The sequence below is a fragment of the Canis aureus genome, chromosome 9 (genome assembly GCF_053574225.1).
Source record: "Canis aureus isolate CA01 chromosome 9, VMU_Caureus_v.1.0, whole genome shotgun sequence".
Classification (NCBI taxonomy): Eukaryota; Metazoa; Chordata; class Mammalia; order Carnivora; family Canidae; genus Canis; species Canis aureus.
Window position 1 is genome coordinate 15,431,625 of NC_135619.1, and position 26,710 is coordinate 15,458,334.

At 35.1% G+C, this 26,710-nt stretch overlaps 1 protein-coding gene across 6 annotated transcripts in view; it reads left to right on the forward strand.

Annotated features, from left to right (window-relative positions):
* The window catches only part of NPAS3 (neuronal PAS domain protein 3), an 839,196-nt gene that overhangs the window by 192,758 nt on the left and 619,728 nt on the right, over window positions 1-26,710 (forward strand). The gene's annotated exons all lie outside the window — the stretch shown is intronic.

The following is a 26,710-nucleotide window of genomic DNA, read 5'->3' on the forward strand; positions in this document are numbered from 1 at the left end:
CTTTTTTTTTTTAAAGATTTTATTTGTTTATTCATGAGAGACACAGAGATAGAGGCAGAGACACAGGCAGAGGAAGAAGCAGGCTCCATGCAGGGAACCCTACGTGGGACTTGATCTCAAGTCTCCAGGATCAGGTCCTGCACTGAAGGCGGTGCAAAACTGCTGAGCCACCCTGGCTGACCAAGATGTGCTTTAAATATAAAATACTTATGAGATTTCAAAGGTTTTGAAAAATTTATGTATATAAATTATTTCCCTAATATTTTTATGTTGATTCCACGTTGAAATAATATTTTGGGTAGATTGGAATAAATAAAACATTTTAAAAATTAAGCTCAGCTATTTCTTTTAAATCTTTATTGTAGCTACTAAAATTTTTGAAATTTCTTGTGTGGCTTGTGTTACATTTCTATTGGACATTGTTACCATAGAAATTAATAAGTCATTTGTCATGTACAAATGTATTGTGACTCATTGTGTAAGAAAACTAATGGTGGATGATGGTTCATGATAGCTCTTACCTGTGAGTCTTCTGTGTCATTTAGAAAATAATACTTATGTTGATGGATAAAGGAAAGAAGTATAAGAATATATGAAGACATAGAAAGAAAAAGTCTGTTCTTTAAATGGCTTTGGGTAACTTGGTATACTTGGTAGCTGTTCATTCTAATTCTGAAGTATTAGGATGTTTTTGTACTTCCTATAAATGATGTGGACCAAGATTCATAGATACCATTAAAATTTCTTGTTTTTTCGGAAAACTGGTTTTTCTTCAATAATATGAAAACCTATGTATTCTGAGGAGGGCATTTGGTGGGATGAACACTGGGTGTTATACTATATGTTGGCAAATTGATCTTAAAACAAATGTAAAAAAAAAACCTATGTATCATTTAAAGACATTCTTAATCATACCTTCTCTTGGCTACCTTCTCAAATATTGCAACTGTAAATAAAATGTACTTCCTAAAAAAAAAAAAAAAAAAAAAAGTACTTCCTAGCCCTTTGAATACTCATGGCTTGTTTCTCTAAGTAGTTTATATCATAATTTACCTTGTGGTGTTGCTACTTTCTCTTTGGCCTCTCATTCCTTTAAAATTATGTGTCCAGCCTACAACTGGTTATTTACTTAAGTTTTATCTTGTAATGTGCAATATATAGTGGGCGCTCTAAAAATATTTATTGAATTAAAAGAGCACCTGCTGAGTTTCAAGAGCTTAACTGTACTTCCTCTATCCTCCATCCTCATCACTCATCCAAGTTATCTTAGCTCTGTGGTGTCACATGTCAGAATTAACCTAAAGACTCAAACAAATCACCGTGGGTACGTATATCAGCCCATAAATTTATTGAGAGTCTGCTGCATTATTTATTTTTGATTTTCTAACTTTAAAATTGTTTTTATTATACAATAAAGTCATCAAATATCGATCATTTAGTTAATATTTTGAAAATGCAACTGCTCTAAATGGTCTCCTGTGCATTTTAGTGTTTAAAGATTGCCTTTGAATAAATGAATTCAATATTTAAAGTTATAAAATGTTTTCTCTGCTCTAATCCTCTGATGCCCTTTGTTGTTGTTCTCTTGCTCATTAATCCTCCCCACATTTCTGTATTCAGGAATTATCCCTACTTGACAATAGCTTAAATGATTTCCCCAAGATTACACTGTGAGTACAGCTAAGCCAGAACTCATTGCCCCCGTCTTTGATCTCATGCTCTTTTCTCCTGTTTAACCTAAGAGCAATATAAGCTAGAAGTCAAATTTTGGATTATGAAGTCATTTTCCCACTTCCCCACTGGCTTTCTTCCCTGAGCTCATTTCATTGCTGGACCTCTACTCAGAACCAGAGACTATTTCACTCTCATAAATAACCTCTGTATCCTACTGAGCAGAGCAAAACTTCATGTTCGTTTTTTCTTCTTTATTGGTTTCAATATGACGTTCACTGATAGGAATGTGGTTTTTTTGTATTAATTATCTTTCTTTGTTTCTCAACATTTAATAATCGAGAACCTGAATCCCTGTTGAGGGTGAGAGGAAAAATGATAACTGTTTCATTCTATTCAGTATAAATGCCATTCAGAGGCATGGTGGGCTTCTTTGTCAAGTTTCCTTGAAGCATATCCTTGTAGAAAGAATAGTTTCTACATGATGACAGAGGGGCTACAACCACGCCCCCAAGGAGGCTTTCTGGTTCCTTGGTTGCTGGTTGCAAATTGAGAAAGTTACCCAAGAGAACTAATGAAGCACAAAAATTCACATAGTGGAAATCTTATTTTAATATGATAAAGTAGGATATTTATGTGATTACAGTTCAGAAGTTACAAAAGAGCATATCATCTCTCTTCTACCCTGGCCCCCTACTACTACTGGGTTCTCTGGGAGTCAACCACTTCTGTCAATTTATATAAAAGAAAAGGGCTGGGAAGAATGTCCATTTGTTTGGATATGCACAAAATATATACACTACTCTTTGCCTTTTTAATAAAGCCATGATTTATTCTAGCAGTCGATCCATGTTAATATTTAATGAATTTCTACTCTTTTTATGGAAGCATACTATTCCATTTCATGGTATTATGTGATTTATTTCATGGCATTCCATCATTCAACATGTAGATCATTTACTTTTGCTATTCCTGTCAGTGTCACAAATAATTTTGAATACATAATTTTATGTGCACATAGTAGCATACTTTAGGAGGTCACATTCCTAGAAATATAATTGTATATGAGGATATGCACATTTGTAATTTTGTTTTAAGGCTGTTTAATTTTATATATTCTTTACAAAGAGAATGCATGTTCATGATATAAGATTCTTTTAAAATGAGACAGAATGAAGTCAGTCTCCCTGTTAACCTTTGAGAGAGGTGGTTGCTACCAGTACCCACTTTGTAACTTTTCAGACTGAGCATATATAAGCATTTGTGGTATGAGTGTTGGATATAAATATTACATATATACTTTTTACCAGAAACATTTTTTTACCTTATTTCTTTCACTCTATAACACTGGTTATTAACCAGGAGCAATTTAGGTCCCCCAGAGATACTTAGCAATATCTGTAGATGTTTGTGGTTGTCACAAGTATTTGTATGGGTATGGTACTGGCATCTAGGAGGAAGAAGCCAGAGATGCTGCTAAATATCCTACACAGGATAACCTATCTTCCACCCTCCCACCCCCTACCAACAATGACTTACCTGGTTCCAAATGTCAGTAGAACCAAGGTTGGGAAGCTGGATTAAGGATCAGAAGGCTTTTTTTCCAAGATGCTGATTTCCTTAGAACTTACCAGTCTTCCGTTCTGGCTTTTGTATCAGGAACATCACTATTTCTCCTCCTCCCTCTCTTCCTCCTCCTCTGTCTCCACAGCGAACCATAATTATGTATCTTACCAGCAAGAATGATGGTTCTCCTGATGTTCATTATACTCAGTTGTCCTTGTTAGAATGACTACAAATATGGTGCCCATATTTTGCCCATATTTCCCCATGTATTCTCATTTCTTGGTTCATTCTTTTTTTGATGAAGCATATCCTCTGCTAGTTTTCTGAGAAAGTATAAATGAAAGACAAATTTGGAGAAGCCTTGAATTTCTAAAAATGTTTTTACTCTGCTTTTTCACCTGACTGATATTTTGCATGGAATTTTAGGGAAGAAATTATTTAATTTCAGGAAATTTGAGGCTATTTTTCCATTGTCATAGTTTCTGGTTTTGTTTTTAGAGATACTGAGACATTTTGATAATTATATGTAACTTCTTCCTGTAAGTTCTGAAATTCCCTACTAATATGTGTGACATGGTATGAAGCTACTTTCATTCAGTGTGTTGGGTTCTCAGTGGGCTCCTAAACTGGAAACATCCTTTGGTTCTGGAAAATTTCTTGAACAACTTCACTGACTTGCCTATTGTCTTAATCCCAGTCTAATACTCCTATTTGGATGTTGGAATTTGTAGACCATTTGTTTTCTCATATTTCACTTTATCTTTTTGCTTTGCTGTCTAGGAGATTGCCTCAAGTTTTCACTCTAGCTCTTCTCTAAACTTTCTGATTTCTACCAAAGCTTCAATTTTTAAAACCCTTTTTTCTTTTGGTTTGTTTTCTAAGTGTTCTTTTTATTCTGTTCAGTTGATGTTCCAGATGGAATTTCTATTCTCTCTGATGATTAATAATTGGAATATGCCTTTTAAAATTTTTCTTTTCCTTAGTCTGTTTCATCTGGTATCTATCTTCCATTTTAGAGACTTCATCAGCTGTCTTATAATCTTTGCCAATTTCTGGTTAAGTGGATTGGACATTCTGAGTACATGAATCAGGCTTGTTGACTTTGAACTTCATCACTGAGTAGTCCAGGGCAACCCTGTGGAGAACTTCAGTGTTCTCTTTAAATTTCTCCTCTTGACCTGACAGGCTTTCTCAAGGAAGGAGCTTCCAACCTCTTACCTGGAGGACTTCAAGTATTCTGGAAGGCCTGTGAAGAAAAGAATGGAGTTCTCATAGTGCATATGATCTCTCAGCCTCTCTGTTTGGATCCTCAACTACTTGTGGTTATCCTCTCCTTTATCCGTATCCAGAGAATGAACTTCCAAGCTTCCCACTTTTACTTCCAGGGATGTGGTCTTGGCTGCTAGACCAGACATCTCATTGCTTCTTAAATAGCTTTCATACAATTCTACTCACTTCCCTCCAATATTAATTCCCTCTCCTAGTTCTTTAGGACTTTGGTGTTCCATGTTTAAATCATCTGTGGCTTTTATTGTAGCTTGGGCTGTGTTTCAGCTTTTCATACCTTTGCCTTGGAGACCTTGGTTTCAGTGCTGCTAAATTGGTTGCTACTATTTCATCTTCCCAATGTTTTAGAACAGTTCTAAGGCTAATAATACCTCTTCTCCTGTTTTCTCTGTTCTTTGATGTTCATGACTTTATCTTTTTTAAAAAAGATTTTACTTATTTCAGAGAGAAAACCAATGAGAGAGAAAGAGAGAGAACAAGTGGGGGGGGGAGGGGGTGCAGAGCACAAGGAGAGGGATGAGTAGACTTCCCACTGAGCAGGAAGCTTGACTCAGGGCTCCATTCCAGGACCCCAGGATCATGACCTGAGCTGAAGGCAGACCCTTAACTGACTGAGCTACCCAGGTGCCCTGGGTGTTGATGTCTTTAAAAAAGTAATATTTACTCTAGTTTTTGTGTGGAAAAGGTGAGAGCATTCAGTGCAGGTGCAGGCTTCAATCTTTAACACAGAATTCTTTGTTGTGCAAGTCTCATTTAGAGATTCCATTATGGAAGAGTATTGGTAGAGTTGGCCCTCTCTCTTCCTGTTTGCTGCTGCTACCTCCTAATTTGGATTTCCACTATAGTTCCCAGAGTCCTGGTAGAAAGCTGCTAGAGCTATTTCTAAAGTAAAGCCATTTCTCCAATTCACTGCATTGGCAGCTGTGCTGTAGGATGTAGCACCACTGTGGGAATAAGATTAGTTGGCCCTTCTTGAGTTTGCTGTTGCGTTATGCTCCTGACTACGCTTTTCCTTAACTCACCTTTGATCCTAAGGAAGGTGTGCATAATATTTTTCAAAGTGTTTGCTATGTCAACATCCTAAATGAATGTCTGTGAGCATTTAATAGTTAGAAGCTGTGAATTGAGGCCTATCAACCAGATGTCTCCTGCTTCCTGGTTTACAGACCACCTTTACACAGGGACACATGCTTATGACTAAGAGTCCACTGTATTTGTGAAGCCACTTTAACTCACTGATCTTGAAGGCTTTAATGAATCTAAAACTACTCGTCTTTTCAGGATGCTACAAATGTTGATACCATATAGAGATAATAAATGCTGAAAAAAATCCCAGAATCTAAAATAGAATGACATCAATCATTTTTGCTTCTCTGAAAAAATGGTTACAGGAATCTTAATTCTTATTCTGCTTCATGACAATTAGTTACATGCAATATGTTGACAAAATTGTTTTGTATTATGTTCAATCTGATTCCGTATTATCATTTTATGGAAAATTCTAGGATCTGTGTAAGGAGACCTCTTAAGGCTAGGATTTTCTACCTAGAGTTTTGCCATTTAGGTCAATACAAGTCAGTTTGGATAGGTGCAATTGATTTGTGTTTTTGATCAGGACTTCCATGTTCCAATAAATAACTTTATTTATGGACACTGCAATTTGGGTTTCACATAATTTTCATATGCCATAAAATAGTTTGTTGATTTTTTTTAACTGTTTAAAGATGTAAAATGCCATTTTTAGCTCACAGATAAACAAAATCTGATGGTGAGCCACGTTTGGCCCACAGGGCAACTTTTGCTGACTCTGGTTTAAAACCTGCCTTGGGATGAGTGCTTGTTGCTCTTGTGCCAAATTTCAGCCATTGTCTATTAGTATAAAAACACTGCTTGGAATTGGCATAGCCATGCTCAAATTTTTGCTTTGATGGGAGAATTTTTCAAAGCCAACTCGAACTGCTTCTGTGTATTCCTTTTTTGAGTCTTCTTCCTAACCATGTTTCTCTTATTATTTTATTTTTCTCCTATGTACTTTTGCACAATTTATAATTATTTTCATTTTTTGAGTACAGATTATGTATAATACAGTGTGCCAGTTGCTTAAAAGATACAAGCAACTATGTTGATAGATAAACATAGTCATGGAAGACATTTTTTATTTCTGACAAAATTCAGCAAACTCATCTGAGGTATAGGAGCAAGGAATGTGATCTACAGGTGTGTGTGTGCCAGCATATATTGTGGAGGTATTTTTCTCCTGATCTCATGTTGTAGATGACAAATGCACACTCATTCTGCGTTTATTTATTTCTATTTTGAGGATGCCAACAATAACAAACTTGTGAATGATAATGTTCTGTTTAAAATTTTGTAATATTACCCTATTTTTCCTGCTACAAAGAGACTTCTTTCTCGCTCTTCAGGTATCCTCTGATAATTTATTCATTAATTTAAACTTGTTTAAAAAACTTCTTTGGAAAGGTATGTTTCTTTGGGAAAGATAGATCTCTACTTAGTAAAAATTTATGATTGAATGAGCAAAGAGCAAGGGGGAGGCCTAGGTGATGAAGTCTATGCACTGAAAATAATAAAAATAGGAGCATTAAAAATGAAGGAAACCAGTCAAAGGCTGTAGAATCAAAGAACAACACAATTATAGATTTCATGGTAGCTATAGTAAGTAATATAGTCTCAAATGAATACTCCTTTATTTTATACAGGGGATTGGCATTTGTGCAATATTCTTTAGTTAAATTTCAATTTATTGGATTTTTGCATCACTGCAGATTGATCTATTGAATTTGTCACAGTGGCCTTGTTTTTACCTTGATGTGTTTAATACCTGCTGGATCAGAATGCCAATCAATTTAGGTTAATTTCATTAAGTTTACTAAAGCTTTTTAAATTAAAGTCACTGCTGACATTACCAGTAACAAAATGTGGGCAACATACGCTTATGTATTATTGTTCTAGAAAAGAGATTGGTAATATATATTCTCTCTAACATTTTCTTACTTGGATTTTTAGATTCCCTTAATTATTTACAAGACGATAAATCATTTAACATATAAAATTTTAATTATCTGCATGATCATTGCTTAGTATTCTGTGCCAAACTTTAAACTCAGCATAGATTTAAGTTCTCACTGAATAGATTTCAATTAAACTCCATGCATCTTTTCTAGGAAAGCAATGGATTGTGTTTAAAAAATTGTATTGTGTTATGTATTGCAAATATAAACTGGGGAGTGGTTCATGGCAAGTAGACTTTAATTCTCTAGTGCATTTAAGTTTTCAGAGAAGTCACAGTACACTTGGCATTTATATGAAGTATAATCACAGTTAAGATTTTTTGAGTAATATATTTTGCAAAGAGCTCTGTAATATGCAATTATGGAACTCAGCTTGCATTATTAACTGATTTTATTAACTATCATTAATGCAGTATTTATAAATATTGCTTGGAGAACTGTAGTTAAATTTACCCTAAAGATAGAATCAAGAAGAAAACTGATAAGCTACTAGTGCCCTAGAACTCCTTAAGAAAAGAGCAGATGACATTGTTTATAAAATCACTAGTAATTCAGAAAGGGAAGAAAAAAACCCTCAACCTATCAAAAATTGGTTGGTTATTTTTTATTCCTTCACAGCAGTGGTATGTAGGCATGACTACAGTTTTCTATGGGGAAATTGAGCAAGCAAAAGTTTGTTCTAGCATATGCTATTCTAGAATTAAAGAGATTTTGGTTATGTAGGGTTCAAGTTATCTTTGACACATTTTGCAGGTTACTTACAAATTCCTGCCTAAACATAGGAATCTTCTTTATCAGAGAGCCTAACATCAGATTTTAATCATATCTTAGACCCACAGGGTTTTAGGTTTCCAACTGGCCACCTGTCTCAGACATTTAAAAATTCACAGGACAGATGGGAAGGTGAAAGAACTTGTCCTTGGTTAAAGAAATTCTTGCATTGCAGGAACATTCACAGGCAGGGTTAGCCAATACATCGTACACATATCCTGTATTTGCCTAGTGTTAAGTTATCATAATTGTGTGTTTCCCTTTAGTAGTATAAATATAAAATTCATCACTTATCTCCTATTCTTATGATGGGCAAGAGAGAGAAAACTCATAGCTTGTAAAACCTGCTGTTCAGTTGATCCATGAATCAGGAAATAGGATCATATTTTATATTAACTTTCCCAAATCTATTAATGGAATATGTACCCTGATTAAGACTCTGCACCCTCATATTTAGGAAATTGGGAAATGGAGTTGGCTCGCTTGGGTTTAAATTTCTTCCCAGCCACTTACAAATTATCTTGGCAAGCTACCTGGCATCTCTAAGCTTTTTTTTTTTTTTTTTTCTGTAAAATGGGGGATATATCTGGCCCTTTCTAGGATTTTGAGGAACTGACATGAAGATAATACATTAAAAGTACCTAGACCAGGGCTTAGATTTGAGAGTCTGTTTTCAGTAAACGTTAGCTATTAGAAAAACCTGATTACAGGTAAAAACTAAAAGAGGAACTTAAAGCTTATACTTGGAAGTTTTCTGAAAATAAATTCTTCAAAAATTTCACATTGACATTTATCTCTTTAGGAGAAAGTCCATTACTTGACACAGCTGAAGCATAGTGTTCAAAATAGTTAGGCAGTTGAAACATCGGTGGATTATGCTGTGAACTGTGGTTGGTCTTTATTAATTCTTTAAACCAGCATTACCTAGGAGCATGTTAGAAAATTGAATTCTCAGGCCCAACCTCACAACTACTAGATCATAAACTTGGGTGGGACTGAGAAATCTATTATTTAAGAAGCCCACTTGATGATTTTTGATGCATGTTGAAGTTGAGAACTACTGGCTTAGATATGCAGATTTGTTGAGGATCCACTATATTTGTTCTAAGTGAGAGGTGAGAGAGAGAGAGAGAGAAAATGAACCTGAACATAAGAGATGAGGTCCTTGCTCTAGCTGACCTTCCTGTTGAAAAGAGTAGGGCAGAAAAGGAATATATAAAGAAGCATAAAAAAACCAAGAATTTCAGGTGATAAAGTTTTAAAAAGAAAACGAGTAAGCAGTGTTGGTAAGTGATCAATAGAATTGAGGGGAGCACCAAGATAGGGTGTTCATGGAAAATCTGAAGATATGAAATCTGAGGTTACAGCTGAATTAGGAGAACATTAGGTAATAAATTGGTGGAAGAGCAATCCTGGAAGATGAAACTCCCAGTGCAAAGGCCATAAGGTGGGTACACCTTAAAGAAGGTTCTGTTTTCACTCTAATATGTAATCACTATTGGTAATATTAATTAATGGGAGGTAAATTTGATTACTGTGGACAAGGAGAGGGATTCATGGCTAAGTTCTTGATACCATAATTCTTCATATTATTTCACATATAGACCTACTACCTAAAGTCTAAGTGTCCTACCTTTCATTTTTTGACTGAGGTCCCCAAATCACTTTGTGAGCTCTGAACATTACACTGAGTTGACAGTGCAATGGACACATAGGATAATTTGGGGCTTCAGATTTTTCTTGTTCAGAACTTAATGTCTTTTTTTATTGCTCCCTACATATGTAAATTAATGTATATAATGTCTAAGTATAATTTTAAATGAATATCAGCCCTTCCTTGATTCCTTTGCTATGACCATAACTTCCACAAGAAAAATTATCTTAAACATAGGATAAAGACATGCAATTTAAAGTGCAAGGGGGGGGGGAGTTTTTGTAATTTAAAAAGAAGCTGAGTGATTTTAGATTTAAAAAAATGAAATTATTTCAATATTGTACTTCTTGTTAGAGAATTGTAGTTAGTGTAATTGAATTCACACTGTGGCAAGACTAAGAATAATAAATGAATAAATAAATAAACCTTTATTTTTTCAAAAAATCTTGGTAAGGGTCATATATATAACATGATAGAACTTAGTTTTTACATCTAAGAAGACCTACAATTTAAATCCAAGCTTCTCCATTTGTTAGTGTGATCTGGCCAGTTACATTTTTTTGTGCCTTACTCTTATTGTCTATAAAATAAGAATATAAAATCGATCTCTCAGGGCTTACTAACTCAGTGTTGAGATATTAAAACTATTTAAAGAAGGAAAAGTGATAAAAAAATGGTAACTATTTTATTTCAGATTTACTAAAAACTCTTGAGTTAATAGTTTAACTATTGAGCTAAGAAAAAGTCTGTGGCTTCATCCATCTTTTAACTATAAACTCTTCTTTAAAGGTTATGACTATTTCTTAGTTGTGTTTATTTATTTATAAAGGTTTATTTATTTATTTGAAAGAGAACATGGGGGAGGTGCAGAGAGTCCCAATCAGACTGTGCTGAGTGTGGAGCCTGACACATGGCTTGATCTCACGACCCTGAGATCACAATCTGAGCCAAAACCAAGAGTCAGACACTTAACTGACTGCTTGAGTCAGGAACCCCTTTAGTTTCATTTTTTTAAGAGCCACAAGACCTTAGGAACTTTTCTTGAATTCTACCTCCTACAGTAATTTCCTCCCATGGTCTTGGGTTTCTTCTTTGCTGTTCTGTAGTGTGGCCTTTGGCTTGCTAGCATGTGCCTTTTGGGGCATTTCTAGTTTCTCTAGTCTGTTAAGTTCACTCACCCTCCTTACTACTCTTCTTTATAGTCTTGTTGAAGGAATATGTCCTTGAGTGTATTTTGGGCAAATCTGAAGTTGAGTTAAATACACATAATTCAAAAACAGTGAAACATAATGAAAGACAACAAACATTTCACTGTATGTTCATGTGACAGCTTTTCCTTAGCAAGTTTGAGAATGTTAAGGAAATTTAAATGTACTTTCCAAATCTAAAGACTGAAGTCATCTCCTCAGGATAAACTTTAATATTTCCTGTTTGAATTTTCTTGGAAGTGTTACAAGGGGGGGGGGGAATATTATGGATGTAAGCAGTACATTTGTTGAGTGCCTACTATGTACCAAGCACTGTCCCAAATGTTATATATATGATTACATGTTATGTTAATTGTGTGTATGTGTGTGTGTATATATATATATATATATATATACACACATATACATATAATTTTTTCCTTCTCAGAACCTTGCGTTATATAATATCCCACCCATTTTATACATGAAGACAGTAAAGATCAGAGATATTAAGTAACTTGACCAAATTTACAAAATTACCTTTAACCAAAATTTTTTAACAAAAGTTAAAACCCAGAAATGTCTTCTAAAGAACAAATGCTCTATACTTAAGGAAATAAATGTTAAGAATGAGGATACTATTGGTAACACACCAGTGTGTCTCTTGACTTGGTATATTGATATATAGGAGTTTAACTGGGAGATGTTGGAGTGCTACCAGTGGTATCTAGCCCTCTAGCCAAGGAAAACTGGGGAAAACTGGAAAAATGGGGTTCCTGTTGATTCTGTATTGATGGAGCCAAGCAATGAGGGAATAGACAAAGAAAGTAATTACAAATGTTGACATGTACTCTGACAGAAGCAAGCAAGGGTTGAGATAGATACCATCAGGGTGAAGGAAGAGACCGAGACAAAGAATGGATGCTGTGAGGAGGTGGCATTTAACCTGAGTCCCAACAGCTGAAGAGACAGGTCCTAGAGCTGATCGCTGCTGTCAGTTTTCAGGGGAAGCCTGAGTGAAGCCACCCTTCTGCAGAGAGGGGCACAGAACCCCATGTTTCCTTATCACTGGTGGAGATTAGGCACCATGCCTGTCTCACAGTGGGTCTTTAATGGATATTTGGTGACTGAACTTTGCAAAGCCCTGAAAAGAGTCTTTTCTTAAGCACCAATTTATATTTACATTAGTCTAGAATTACTAGGCATTTATAGCCTTTGAAAAGTAAACTTTTTGTTTCAGAAACTTTCAGACATACAAAGATGAGTATAGAGTAATAGATCTTCATGTATCAGTATCTGGATTAAACAAATAATATTCTCCCAGCTTATTTTATCTAACCTCCATTTCCATGTTTCTTCTTTGGTATTTTCCAGAAAGTTCTAGATATCATTTCTTTACAATTATAAATACCTCAATGTGCATTTCTCAGTGATGAGGGCACTTTTATTTACATAATCATAGATAACCAGTATATTCAGAATTAACTGTGACCAATCTTTTGTTCTTTAAAAAAGTTTAATAAAGAAAGATGGTAAGACTCATTACAAAATTATGATGTAATTGGTATCCATAACATATGTACCTGGATCTGTGTCTGGGTTCCTTCCCTCCTCCCTCCCTCCCTCCCTTCCTTCCTTCTTTCTTTCCTTCCTTCCTTCCTTTTTTTAGCCTTTTCTCATGCTTTGTGACTTGACTATCCAAAGGCCACAATTTTTCTTACTAAAGCTAGCAAGCAAACATCACCTTCTTTAAAAAAAAAAAAAAAAAAAAAAAGAGGCCCAAAAGGAATGTCTACCCAGAAACTCACTTGGAAAACTGCTTGACAGAACCTCTCTTTATTAGTCCCTGTGGTGGCAGATGGTATTAAATCTGTACATATGTCAGAAACATTTTTCAAAAGTTTACTATGATACTGTTCATCCAGCTATCATTGGATGTTGGTTCTGTCTGTATAAAATGCAAGTGGAATTGAGCATGGGGTAGACTTTGGACAGACTTCCATCCCTCAGCAGACTCTTCTTGAACTGCTAGAACTGGCGTATCTTACACTTAAAATCTAGGAAAACATATCTTTGGAATACCTTCTGTTGACAGAGAAAGAGGAAGTCCCAGTGACATCTTTTAAAACCACAAAGACCTGACTCACCAATTATTTCCACTTAAAAAATAAATAAATAAAAGCCAAAAACAGTCATGCAGTATTGGTTTGGCTTGAAATGCTCTGCACTTCTCATTCATTATTTAATATTATTTTACTTTGTTCAGACAAGCTATCTGGCCTATTGTGAAGCTTCACACAGCCAATTACCTCAAGGTGTTTAGTTCATTTATTATTTACAGTATAAATCTTGTACAGGTTGTCCATTGACGACCCTCTGAGTAGATGTAGTAAATGCCTTTCATCCTTGTGGCCCCAGTCGGTGCTCACAGACCTACCTGCTGAGCATGGCAGGCCAGGCAAGGTACTGGAACATGTACAATACCAGAGGTAATTGCACTTTACTTTCTGTTTAAGGTGCCTGTGAAAAATGTGCACACAGTAGCAGATTCTGCATGGAAATTGAACGGAAAAGAATTGCGTTTAATTTTAAACACAATTTTCCTTTCTATAGAGATCATAGTAGACGTTTTGTGTTAATAAGACTGGATATTTAATTTAGAAGATTGTTGAGAGTAGGCCATAGTGACATCATACTTGAGAATATAATATGGAAGTCTCACCTTTCAAATTTGTGGTGTGTGTCCTCGAACCCGTTTTCCTTTCCTGGCTTCTTTTCAGTCTTGTGTTGTGATACCAACATGAGCCAGTATGAATGACTTGGAAAAAGCTTAAGTAATGTGCCGATTCTACTGATGGGCTTAGATGCCATTAAGAGTATCTATCCCACACCGAATGTGCCAGGTATTTAACTGGGGACTGGTACTAATTTCAGAGCTAATACTGAGCTGTTCCACATCAATGCTTTCAGCAGGTGGCTTGAACTGACAGTGTAAAGAAAAAAGTGAGAGAAAATTACCATTGTACTTTAGAATTTCTCTGATTGAATTGACTGATTATACTGTCAAAGGAGCATTGGGAAGCTGGCAGGGTTATGGGAAGTGAAGAAATGACAATTCTTTTAGAAAGAGCTTGTCTGTTTTTGCACAGCCAAATATTCCAAAATGATAATAAGCTTTGATATGAGGTTTGAATTCAGTACTTGTGAAAGTCCATGTGTTCCCTGATCTGCTTTTTAAAGCTTGCATGTTGTGTAAGGGGGGCCAATGGTTTTCTTATTACTACTTTCTCTTATAAGGTAAAATATTAGAATACTTGTTTATTTTTTTATTTTTATTTTTTTAGAATACTTGTTTAAATTCCATCAGAAAACGTTCGACTTTTTATATTGGCAAAAGAATTTTATGAAGATTACATTTTTGTTAAGTTTTACTTTTTGGAAGATGGAATGGAAAAAACTGTCAAGTGACTCAAGATGAAAACTGTTTTATGTAATCAGTCTTGTATGCTGTTCTTAAATAGATCTTCTGTTTGAAAATAAATTCTTATCAGTCACAAATATTCCCGGTTGTCTCTTAAGCTCACGTATATTTTAAAATTTAAATATTGAATAAATATTATTTAAATGGATAATTAAAAAATTAGAAATGGTACCATGGTTGCTACTAATGGAATAATAATAGTACCTAGTCTATTGAATAGTTGCCACATACCAGATATTTGACTATATGTTTTATGTTTCCCTTAACCTTCATAATAACTGTGTAAAGTAATTTCCCTTTTGTATCCCCATTTTACTAATGAGTAAATCAAGGCACAGAGAGGTTGAGTAACTTGCTGGATAACCAGAGCTGGTAAAACAGGATGCTGACTCTCAGAGCCCTAGTGCTCATTCTCTATTATACAACAGACTAGGGGAACTGGTTACACTTGACTTCTTTTTTTTTTTTTCTTTTTTTTTTTTCTGTCAATGTACTGATTGCTTTCTGTACTGGCGACAGGAAATTAATAAAATAATTTCCCTTTTCATGGTTATCCTATTATGAATTTAATAGAACTTTTGATACAGAGTTGTGAGAATTCTTAAGGGAATGGTTTAAAATATGGATAGAAATGTATTGAAGTGTTCTGTAAGAAAATATAAGAGACAAATTTAGTGAAGGATAAGTTAGGTTTGGGATGAAAAAAAATCCATCAAGATAAATGGGCCAGCATTCATCATTTATTCAACAAATACTTATTGTACTGGGTGCCAAGCATTGGGCTTGGCCTATAGGAAAGCACTGGGTGATTTATTTTTGTTGGGTTGACTCCCTGGTGGGATTATTCACAAACAACCTTTGGATGCAAATACGAAGCTTTAATTGCAGAAAAGAAGGGTTAAAGTCTTTCTGGGTGGACCATGGTATTCGAGTTTTGTTTCATTGCATAATCTAGTAGGCGATCCTCGTATTCTCATTATTCTGATGCAGTGTAACAAACCAGCAGGAAACTGCATTCCATGGGATTTCTATGGGGACTACAGAGAATTCATTCCAATGCTTACAGAGCAGCCGCTTGTAGCTTAAAGTAGCTCCAGGGCTAATGTGAGGAGCTGTGCAGCTCTACTTGCTACTGAACTGTAAAACTGAAAGCATGTGTAGTGTAAATAAAACAATGTTAGTAGAATTGCTTCTAATCTGGAGGCCTTATCAGAGCATTGGTTGGCAATTTGTTACTGTTGAATAGGGCAGGGGGAGAGGCAGGGAGTTTGAAATATTATACCGTGCTGAAAATGTGAATATCTGTTTCTTAACTTGGCTTAAAACTTATTCCATTTAATTGTTTTGTATTTCAATTGGAGGTAAATTTGAAAGAAAAGAGAAAATGCTTTTCAATCCCCCAACCTCTCACTCCAATACTAAGTAACTGCCAAGCAGAGTGACACTCTCAGTAACAAACTGTCTCAGCCTAGCCTGATAGGAGATAAAGAAATCCATATTCTGGGATATATTTGATTTCTATATTCTGTCTGTTTCAAATGAGCACCTAGCTTCACCCGTCCCCCAAAGTGCGGTTAGCAGTGTCTCATTTTTGTTAATAGAAGACTTTTCCAATCTTCTTTAGCCATGTGATCTATTTGGTAGTTGATGTGCCTGGGCACCCTCCCTAGCAGGACTGCTGGGGTCCTCCTAGAGCACCTCTCACACTTCTCCCACCACAACCTGGGCTACAGCACTGCCGGTCTGCAAAGCCTTCCACCTGTGAATCTCACAGCTCCCCCCATCCTCCAACTTGATTTAATCCTCTGCTATCATTCTCCATGATGTTGAGTCAAGGAGCCACATGTCGTCATTTTGCCCTGGGTTCTACAGATCGTGTAGCAATCCCTTTGCTCTGTAAACCTCCTCCTGCAGAGAATGGCTCTGGTTCCTCAGTAGACCTGAGTATCTCTTCCCTTTGTGTATATCTCAGTTATAACCTCATTTATACCCTGCCTTGAACTCATGGTGTGCACCTCTGTCTCCTTCCATACAGTGGGATCTCAGAGGGAGGCAGGCACCCTCCAAGAATCTTTGTATTCTTCTCCCTCCATATCCTAGCCCAGTGGCTTTCAGTGCTCCATAAATGCTTGTTGAATTGAAGTGAATTAAATAATTTGCCCTTTTATCTGAAAGAGTAAGGAAATTTACATTTAATATAAGGCCCCTTTGATAGACATATTGCCTTCATTTCAGTTCTCTTCTGATGCAGAATTATGGTGCTGGCTTCCATCAAATGGCAAATGTGATGAGATGGTACACATTTGATTCTGCCTCACTTATAAATTTGGGGTGGAGAAAATATAAATGAAATCATTTCACTAATTTTAAGACATTTAAAGAGTATGGAAATTGAGCTTTGGAGGAAAAGGTTAACTAAGGTTAAAGCGAATGCTTTTCATTTCGCTTAGCCTATTACTAAGTGGAGATTTAAAGGCACTGCTCTCTTCTTAACCAAACTTTCCCATACTGCCCCTGGATTTCCTTTTAGTGTAATTTAAGCAAGATGTTGTCACAGTTTAAATCATTTTAATTTTGCATGTTTCATAGGTGCTATTTTCATTTAGGGAATACTTCATGATATATGGTTCTTTAAACTTCTGAGAGAAATAGAACCCACAATGCTTGTTGTCTGCATGGGTGGTGGAACCCTAACAGTTCAATAACCTGTCCATTAGGTACAAAAGAACGTAATTGGCGGTGCCACACACATTTTTAACAGAGGGGCCGCGATCACCTTTAGGCCTCTAGAGGTTCTGTAAGCTCTCTCAAACTGTAGGCAAAATGTACTTTGGGAGTGTTCAAATGTCCTTCTGGAGAGAGAGCTCCCAAAACATCTTCTCAAAGTGTTCAAGAGAAGTTAAGAACCAGGTAATTAGCAGGAATAGAAAATGGAATGAACATACGACATAGATATATATGCACATTACAAAGTTAAAAGATCCTCTGCTATATGCATGTTGAACATACATTTGTATTGTTGAAATCCGAAATCTCTGGGCTATAAAATGTATCCATTGAGTATCATACCATTATTTTTTTTTGAAAATAGAATACTAATCTTTTAAGTATAGATGCATGTGTTTAGGTCTAAGTTTAGAGTTTGTGTCCAAACGAACTTTGGGTTCATTTTTAGTTGCAGTTTGTGAGCAATGTGACACTAAAAAGCAGAGAAATTAGGCAAAACACAATTCCTTTATCCTGCTACATGGTAATAAAAAAGAATTGCTAATTGCTACATTTGAAGGAAAACCACAACTTTTAGCCAGGATTCTTCTTGAGTATGGGTAGTTTAAGACCATGCTTGTGGCATACCTGTGCAGGGAGTAAGATACTTTGTAATACTGAAAATTCCTGCTTAGAAGTAGGTGGAACAGCCCTGGTAAGATGCTACACCTTGGGAGGTGTGTCTGACCTAACCAAGCTTCACACACAGCCCCCGAGTGTCTTATACGTGTTTCAGGTGGGCTGGAGGTCAATGACCACCTCTCTTAGTTTTTGTGGCTTGCTTTTGTGTTTAGCGTTCTTTTCCTGTGTTTTCTGTTCGTGTTGATTGGTCAGTGTACATGCTGAGCACACTTAGAAGCAGCACAGCCTGTAAGATGGCTTGCAGAAACTCAGCTGAGATTGAAGTGTTCCTTTGGGACTTATCTGCCTCTAAAATATACAAATGTTGAAGTTGGGATGAACTCTTAAATCAGAAACTCTGTGGTAGTTGAAGTTCTCTTTGGTGCATTTTAGAGATCACTTACTGCGTGCAAAACACAGCCTTGAGCCTTAAGGGCATTCAAAAATGAACAAGACAGGCCCTTGCCTTGAGGAACAGAGAGGGCCACCAGGGAAATAGGACACCAGGCATCAGACTGTGTGCACTCTCAGATGCAAGAGTCCAACCAAAACTCTTAGAAGTACATTCTTCCAATGACATGGGCCTCACCTGAGAGCAGAAACAGTGTGTAATTTCTAAGGATTATAAGCTTACTTGGAGTCATTTCTAAGGTGATCTCCCAATTTGTAAATAGCAGTCAACCTAAAGATCTTGCAACCCTGCAGGATGGAGGACTAGTGGCCTGACCCTTATTTTTCTGTTCTCTCTGTGCAGTTGTTTCTAGAGTCCCTGGGTGGAAACTAGCCAGTAGAAGAGGTGCTTTCTGTTGACTGCAGTCACCTCTGCTGGTCCCTTCCTTTGGATCTCTGTTCTCCCCCTACATATGTATCTGTACCCTATTACCCTCTTACAACCATTTATCTTTTTCTTCCTCTTGCTTGCCACCAATCATGATTTCCCTGTGGTAATCCTTAACTCTTAGGCAGTCTCAAGGTTTAAAAAAGTCAAAATGGGTCCTCCTCAAAGAGGGTTCAGAGAAATTTTTAACTTCTCATTGTGCTCTATGAACTGAAGATTCATTATAATCTGAGATGTCTCTCTTATAGGTTTCTGTTTGTTTTCCTTTTGGATCTCTTTTTTCTTTAAAATCATGCTTTCAAAGTTAAGTATAGTAACACTTCTAATCTACAATTGAAAACTAAAACTTTATAAGAGCATTTTGGGAGTTTTGTAGCCCTCTGGTGGAGTGTCAAGAGAATCCATAATGGAGATCTTTGATGACTTGGATTTTAACTATTTTCTATATGACTGAATAGTTCACTTAAAAATTGTTTTAGAACACTGTTTTATTTGAGGGCAGCCATTTTGTTCACAGATGTGTAGCTGAGTATCTCAACATTTATTTTTAATACTTAGATTTTTTTCGTTGACATGAGCAACTGTTTTATTTAGAATTAAGAATGGATAAAGTATTATAGTTTTTAAAAGAAATTGTGCCATGTTTTTCATTTTTGTAAGAATTTTTTTATGTGATTAATCGTAGAAATTTAAAATTGTGAGGATGATGAGTAAGACAGTCCTGGGCTATGAATACAGAAAGGCTGCCAGGTTTTGAGTGCTGTTTTGCATCTGTGTATGTAAATGAGCAGTCATAAGCCTTTGTATGAAAGCAGTTTGACATTGAGGAGAGCACTGAATTGAAGTCAGACCTGAGTTTTAGTCTCAATTCTCTTACTCTATAGATACATGATTCTAGAGAGGTCACAGCACCTATTTGGAAGATTATTCTTCACATTAGTGAAAGGTAGCATAAGTCATAACTTCTAAATATATCTTGTAGTTTTAAAGTTTGAGGATTTTTGATATCATTACAAACACTGGAAAGCCATGTTCTGTGGAATCTTTGGGGGGAAATGCATATTGAAGATCTTTTTTTTTTTTTTGAAGATAGTTCTTAAAATATGATTAGATAACATAATAAAAACAAAGCTTACTAGCATACTGAGAGTTAATTGGGGGTAGAATTCTTTTCATTTTTATATTTCTAATCTGACCTAACGTGGTTTATGGCAGACATTCAAAAACCAATGTTTGAATGAATGCAGAAAACAATTTCTAAAGGTCTCATCCAGAAATCGAAAATTGCATCCAGAATAGATTTAAGTGGAGTTAATGTTGTTTCAAGAAATGTCTACTTAAGTAAGTAAGTGTAAATAATTTTGTCAGCATAGACTATTTGCCTAAGCGGCCTTAGGTAATAGTTTAGGTCATAAGTATTCACTTACGTTTTCTTAAAGAAGGGAATCGATTACTAATAATGCAATTTTAGTAAGAGAAAAAAGAATATTTTCGTATCAGAAAAATATTTTTCTAAATGATATGGGGAGTTTTAATGCCTTCAAAATTGTTAGCTTTGATTTTTCTATAAACTGGACAAGAGATTAAGGAAAATAAATTAGGTTAATAATTTATAGCTGTTGTATTTTAAATAACTTCACATGTGTATGAAGCCATTCAAAAGTATTTCAGTTGTCTTGGACTTGGTAATTACTAGGTTGCATTTTATTTTTTCTCTTGAACAGTTACTCTTCAACTAGATTATAGCAAGTTAATTTTCATAATCATCATTTAGCAAGTTTTACGTGCCAAGTTGTGAGCTCCCAGATATTAGTTTAAAAAACAGTGAAGCCACTATAATATTAATGATAAATGGCATACATTTGAAACATTTAAAAATGATCATAGCCTTAAAGCCAAAATGAGCCAGAAAATATTAATGGTATAGGAACCATTTTATGTGGATCTGAATTATGTATAACAGAGAGAGATAGAAAGAGATAAATTGCATAATAAATCAAAGTTCACATGGTGTATTGTTTATTTAAAAAAAACTACACAAACTTTCTGTTTATGCAGCATGTCGGCTATTTGAAAAAAAGATGAATAGTTCCAGATTCAGATTTATTCCAAGAATGAATATTTAGCACCCAATAGTGTCATACTGAATGTAGGAAAATAATTACAGTGTATGTTTTACCATGAAGAATTCTAGGAAAGCATTGACTTTTTATACTTTGAATGTGCTTTTATTCTCTGATCAATTTGTATCTTTTGTGTCTTTCTGATTTATAAAAGTCAGGTGTTTTAACCTTCCTTTCAAAAACTGTAGCAGTGATATTCAGAAGTGTGTGTAAGGTTATATTAAGACAACAATTAACAGGAAACATTTCTTGATAAATTTGTTTTATTAAAACATGATGATTTCAGAGCATTACAAACTTTGAGAGACACTATTTGATGAAAACACCTATAGTAATTACTTGCAGGATATACTGGTGACCAGAAAAAAATTTGGTTGACTTTCCTAATAATTTAAGATTCTAAATGGGTGCCAATATGAGGGGGATTTCAATGGTTTGTGTATTTTTTGTGGCATCATTTACTGTAGAAATACTATGTTATTCTCTTTTTACGAGTTTACAACCAGTAAATTTAATTAATACTTTTATAAACAGCCATGGCATACTTCTGCCCTGATTTTGGCTAGTGTTCTTTGGGTTTCTATTTGCCATCAAGATGCAGGTGCTCTTAGCCATCAATATTTTATCCCATATATTATGCATCATTATGTGCTTAACCAAAAGAATCACAGAACTACTGTAACACTAGCTTAGAGTTCTAATATAGAACTTAAGCACTGCAGCATCTCATGGTTACAGGTGAAAAGAACCCTGGTGTGGTTATGACTATGGTGATTTCCCTCTCAAGCAAGAGGCATGTGTGCCAAATAACTTATTCCTGGAATGATTTTGAAAATGGTACCATAGATCATTTGTGCATACATTTCATTGATTCAACATTTATTGCCATGTAGTACCAAAGGAACTAGACAAATGGAATTATAAGTGTTCATATCTATCATCTCTCATCTTTCCATGTGGGTCTTGTAAGTCTGCTTCTGCTGATATCCTGACATGGCTGCTTACCATTCTGTCTAGGGGACCATCAACTTGTTTGTTGCTTACTTGATTTAGGAGTCTGTTGATCTCTATCAACTAGATCTTGACAGATAAAACAGAGGCTGAATGCAAGTTTCAGAAGTGAGGTAGGGAAAAGGTTAAAGCTTTTGACAAAGTGAGTGGAAACAAAGAAGAATGTCCCCAGTGAAGTGGAGATAAAGAGGGACTTAGAGACAGCTGAGAGAGCCATATGGAAGAACAGGGAGCTAGCAGTGGTGGTAGGATTTGATTGAATGTCACAGCTTCCTTGGAGAGGAGATACAAGGGGAGCATTGGACTATCATGGCCACAACCATTAAGCAACCTCATAGGGGCTGTTTATCCTTTCCCTGGCCATTCCTATTTGACTTATGAAGATTGATGTGGAAAAGGACATGACATAAACATTCAGGGAAAAGGATTGTCTTTGTAGATATTTCAGGTGTTGACATAGTCCTAGGATTATTGACGTCATTCTTTGATAGTTATATAAAAATTTTTATATCCAAGTATCAGTGAGAACACTGTAATTGAGCTGATATGTTTGACAGATATTGTCTTAATTTAATGTAGATAGCAAAGGCAAAATGCTTGTATCAGATTATGCCAAAAAAATTTCTGACAAAAGTTCTTGTTAAGAATTTGAAATATTTCCATCAGATATTTGCTGCCTAAACTTTTAGAGCTTATGGAGTTACTGTTTTGTTTATTCCTGAAAATCATGTCATTTAAAAAAACCTTGTTTATACAAAAAACTGTTGTTCATTTTTTTAAGCATTATACTGACCAAATTAAAAACTGAAGTTTGACCATTCAGAGACTCCCCCTCTCCTTAGGAAGCATGTCTACTTGATTCCATGAGAAACAAAATAAAATGGAAGAGATGTTTAAATGCTTTTTATTCATAGTGTTAAAAATGGTTAGAGGAAGAAGTCACATTTTTCTTTAACACAGTGTAACAAGTAATTAACTTTTTGGCGTAGTGATAAATCTGCTTCTCTAAGAAGGTGTTTTGTGTTTTAGTAAGTAGCAATACATGCTAGTATATTCATTTTATTGAATAGTTGAGTAAAAAAACAAGTGAATTTAATTCATAAGGTATTGCCTTGGGCTTATTGAGATTTTACTACAACATCCCAATGGGATGGCATCACATTCCCCAGAGTATTATTTAAAAAAATAGCAATAAAGCCTGTTAAAGTATCCTATTTGTGAAGTGTTACCATCTTTAATCTATTCAGTCTCTAAAATATACTTAAAAATAAGTTTTTTGTAATCATGAATCAGTAATAATGGAATATGATTTTTAAAATAAATCAAAGGTTACCTAGAGACACTACTTAAAAATTTCTTGCCATCATGTATTCATTTATTTATTCACGAATTTGCTCATTTGTTGATTTTATTGCTTATCTGTTCTATTTTTAGAGAGAATAGATACAGGTCTTAATATTATCTATCTATGCAGATAGAAACTTATCAACTCAGTTGTGATTTATGTACTATTAGTGAAGACAAATGATGCCTACAGAGCAAATTATGCCAAACAACAACAAAAGAGTATTCCTAGCGAGATTTCCTCAACTTGTGTGTCATTTATGTAACATATGTAATTTTACTTTATTTATTTATTTATTTATTTTTAAATTTTATTTATTTATTCATGAGAGACACACGGAGAGAGAGGCACAGACACAGGCAGAGGGAGAAGCAGGCTCCATGCAGGGAGCCTGACGTGGGACTCAATCCCAGGTCTCCAGGATCATGCCCTGGGCTGAAGGCGGCGCTAAACCGCTGAGCCACCTGGGCTGCCCTGTAATTTTACTTTAAATTGTAGGTTTCTCCATAACAACAGATTTACTTTAAAATTAATATGGAAAATGAAAAGTATTAAAAAATAGAATAGCATGTGTACTGTTACTATAAATGATGTAAAATTATTGATTAAATAATTGTAATACTGGCTCAACAACAGATATATAGCATTTTTAAAAATATTCATTTATTTACTTTTAGAAAGAGCACACATGAGGAAGTGTGCACAAATGGGAGGAAGGGCAGAGAATCCTCAAGTAGACTCCCCCCTGAGTGTGGAGCCCAAAGTGGGGCTCGATTACAGGACCCTGAGATCGTGACCTGAGCCAAAATCAATACTTAACCAACTGAGCCACCCAGGTGTCTCTTACCTTATAATTTTTAAAAATTGTAGAATATTTTAGTCATTTTAGTCATATTTAAGTGTACAACTCTGACATTAATTAAATTCAGTGTTGTGCAACCATAACCACTATTTTCAAAACTTTGTCATACATCCAAGTTGAAACTCTGTATCCATTAGGCAGTAACTTACCACTTCCTCTCTTTCTTTATCCCGTGGTAACCTCTAAGCTATTTTTTGTCTCTATGAATTAGTTTCTTCTATATATTTTGTACATAGAATCATATAATACTTGTTCTTTTGTGTCTGGCTTATTTAACTTAGCATAATGTTTATAAGGTACACTCAGGTTGTAGCATGTATCAAAAGTCATTGCTTTTATGGCTGACTTTTCACACTATATGTATATACCACATTTTGTTTATTCATTTATCTATTGATAGATACTTGGGTTGTTTCCAGCTTTTGGCTATTGTGAATAATGCTGAAGTGAACATTTGTATACAAGTATCTGTTTGAGTCCCTGTTTTTAATTTCTTTGGGTATAGATTTTGGAGTGGAATTGCTGGGTCATATGGTAATTCTATTTTAAGTTTTTGGGGAACTGCCCAACTGTTTTCCACAGCAGATCTGAATGTGTGAGGCTTCCAGTTTCTTTATGTCCTCACCAACATTTTTTTATTCCTTTTTTAAATTACAGCCATTTTACTGAGTGTGGAATGACATCACATTGTGGTTTGAATTTACATTTCCCTGTTGTAGTTCCCGAAGATTAATGATCTTAAGCATCTTTTCATGAGCTTATTCACTATTTGTATATCTTTTTTATAGAAATGTCTAAGTTATTTGCCCATTTTTAAATTGGATTGTCTTTTGTTGTTTTCTTTGTATATTCTGCCTATTAAACCCTTATTAGATAAGTGAGTCACAAATATTTTCTTCCATCCAGTAGGTGTTTCTTTCAGTTTCATGACCATGTCCTATAATGCCCAGATGTCTTGAAACTTGAAGTCCAGTTTATCTATATTTTATTTTATTGCTCTACTTTTAGTGTCATATCTAAGAATCCATCACCAAATCCAAGGTCATAAAAATTTCCTGTTTTCTTCTGATAGTTTTATAGTTTCAGCTCTGTATTTAGGAGTTGATTCACTCTGAGTTTATTTTTGCATATGGTGTGGTGAAGGAATACAACTCTATATTCTTTTGCATTTGGAAATCCAGTTACACTAGCACCATTTGTTGAAGACACAATTCATCCCTCATTAAATGGAATTGGTGTCTTCTCAAAAATCACCTGGTCATAGATAGCCCTATTTCTGGGCTCTCAGTTCTGTTCTGTTGCTGTACATGTCTTTCATTTTACAAATGCCACACTGTTTTGATTCCTGTCACTTTGTCCTAAGTTTTAAAACCAGGGAGTGTGAGTCTTCTGACTTTGTTGACTTTGTTATCTTTTCCAAGACTGTTTTCACTCTTCTGTGCTCCTTGGCATTCCATATGAATTTCAGGATTGGATTTTCCGTTTCTTCAAAAGAAGCTGTTGGAATTTTGATAGGGATATCAAAATGTTGACAACAATATTAAGTCTTCCAATTCATGAACATGGTATGTCTTTCCGTCTATCTATCTAGCTGACTTTATTTTTAGAACAGTTTTAAGTTCACAGCACTGCTGAGCAAAAGATAAAGAACTTTCCCATATATTCCCTGCCTCAACATCCATATATCTTTTGATAGAATTTAAGTTCCTCTTTAATTTCTTTCAGCAGTGCTTTGTGGTTTCATATATAAATTTGTAAGCTCCTTCATTACATTTATTAGTGGGTGTTTTATTCTTGTAGGTCCTGTTGTAAATGGAGTTGCTTTTCCTAATTTCCTAAACATATTGATTTTTGTATGTTGATCTTTTAACCTGGAACTTTGCTGAATTAATTTATTAGCTCTAATCGCTTTCTTGTGAATTCCTTGAGGTTTTCTATTTACAGATAGTTTTACTTCTTCCTTTTCAATTTGTTGCCTTTTCTTTCTTTTTCTTGTTTAATTACTCTATCATGAAATTTCAGAACATTATTGAGTAGCAGTGGTGAAAGTAGGTGTCCTTGTTATGTTCCTAATCTTATGGGAGAAAGCTTTCTCTTTCTGAGAAAGAGAATGGATAAATGGTATTTATCCATTACATGTGATGTTAGCTGGGGTTTTTGTAAATGTCCTTTTTCATGTCGAGGAAGATTTCTTCTGTTGCTAGTTTTCTGAGTTTTTTTTTTTTTTTTTTTATCATGAAAGGGTGTTAAATTTTGTCAAATGTGTCAATGGACACAGTCATGTGGGTCTTTTTTTCTGCTTTGTCCTCCTAATGTGGTACGTTATCATAATTCAGAGCTCTTGAAACATAGTAACTTTGAATTCCTGGAATGAATTCCTCTTGGTTCTAGTATATAATCGTTTTAATATACTATTGGATATTTTACTAGAATTTTGTTGAGGATTGGCTAGATGAATTCTATTCATTGCCAGACTGGCATTCAGTATTTTCTCG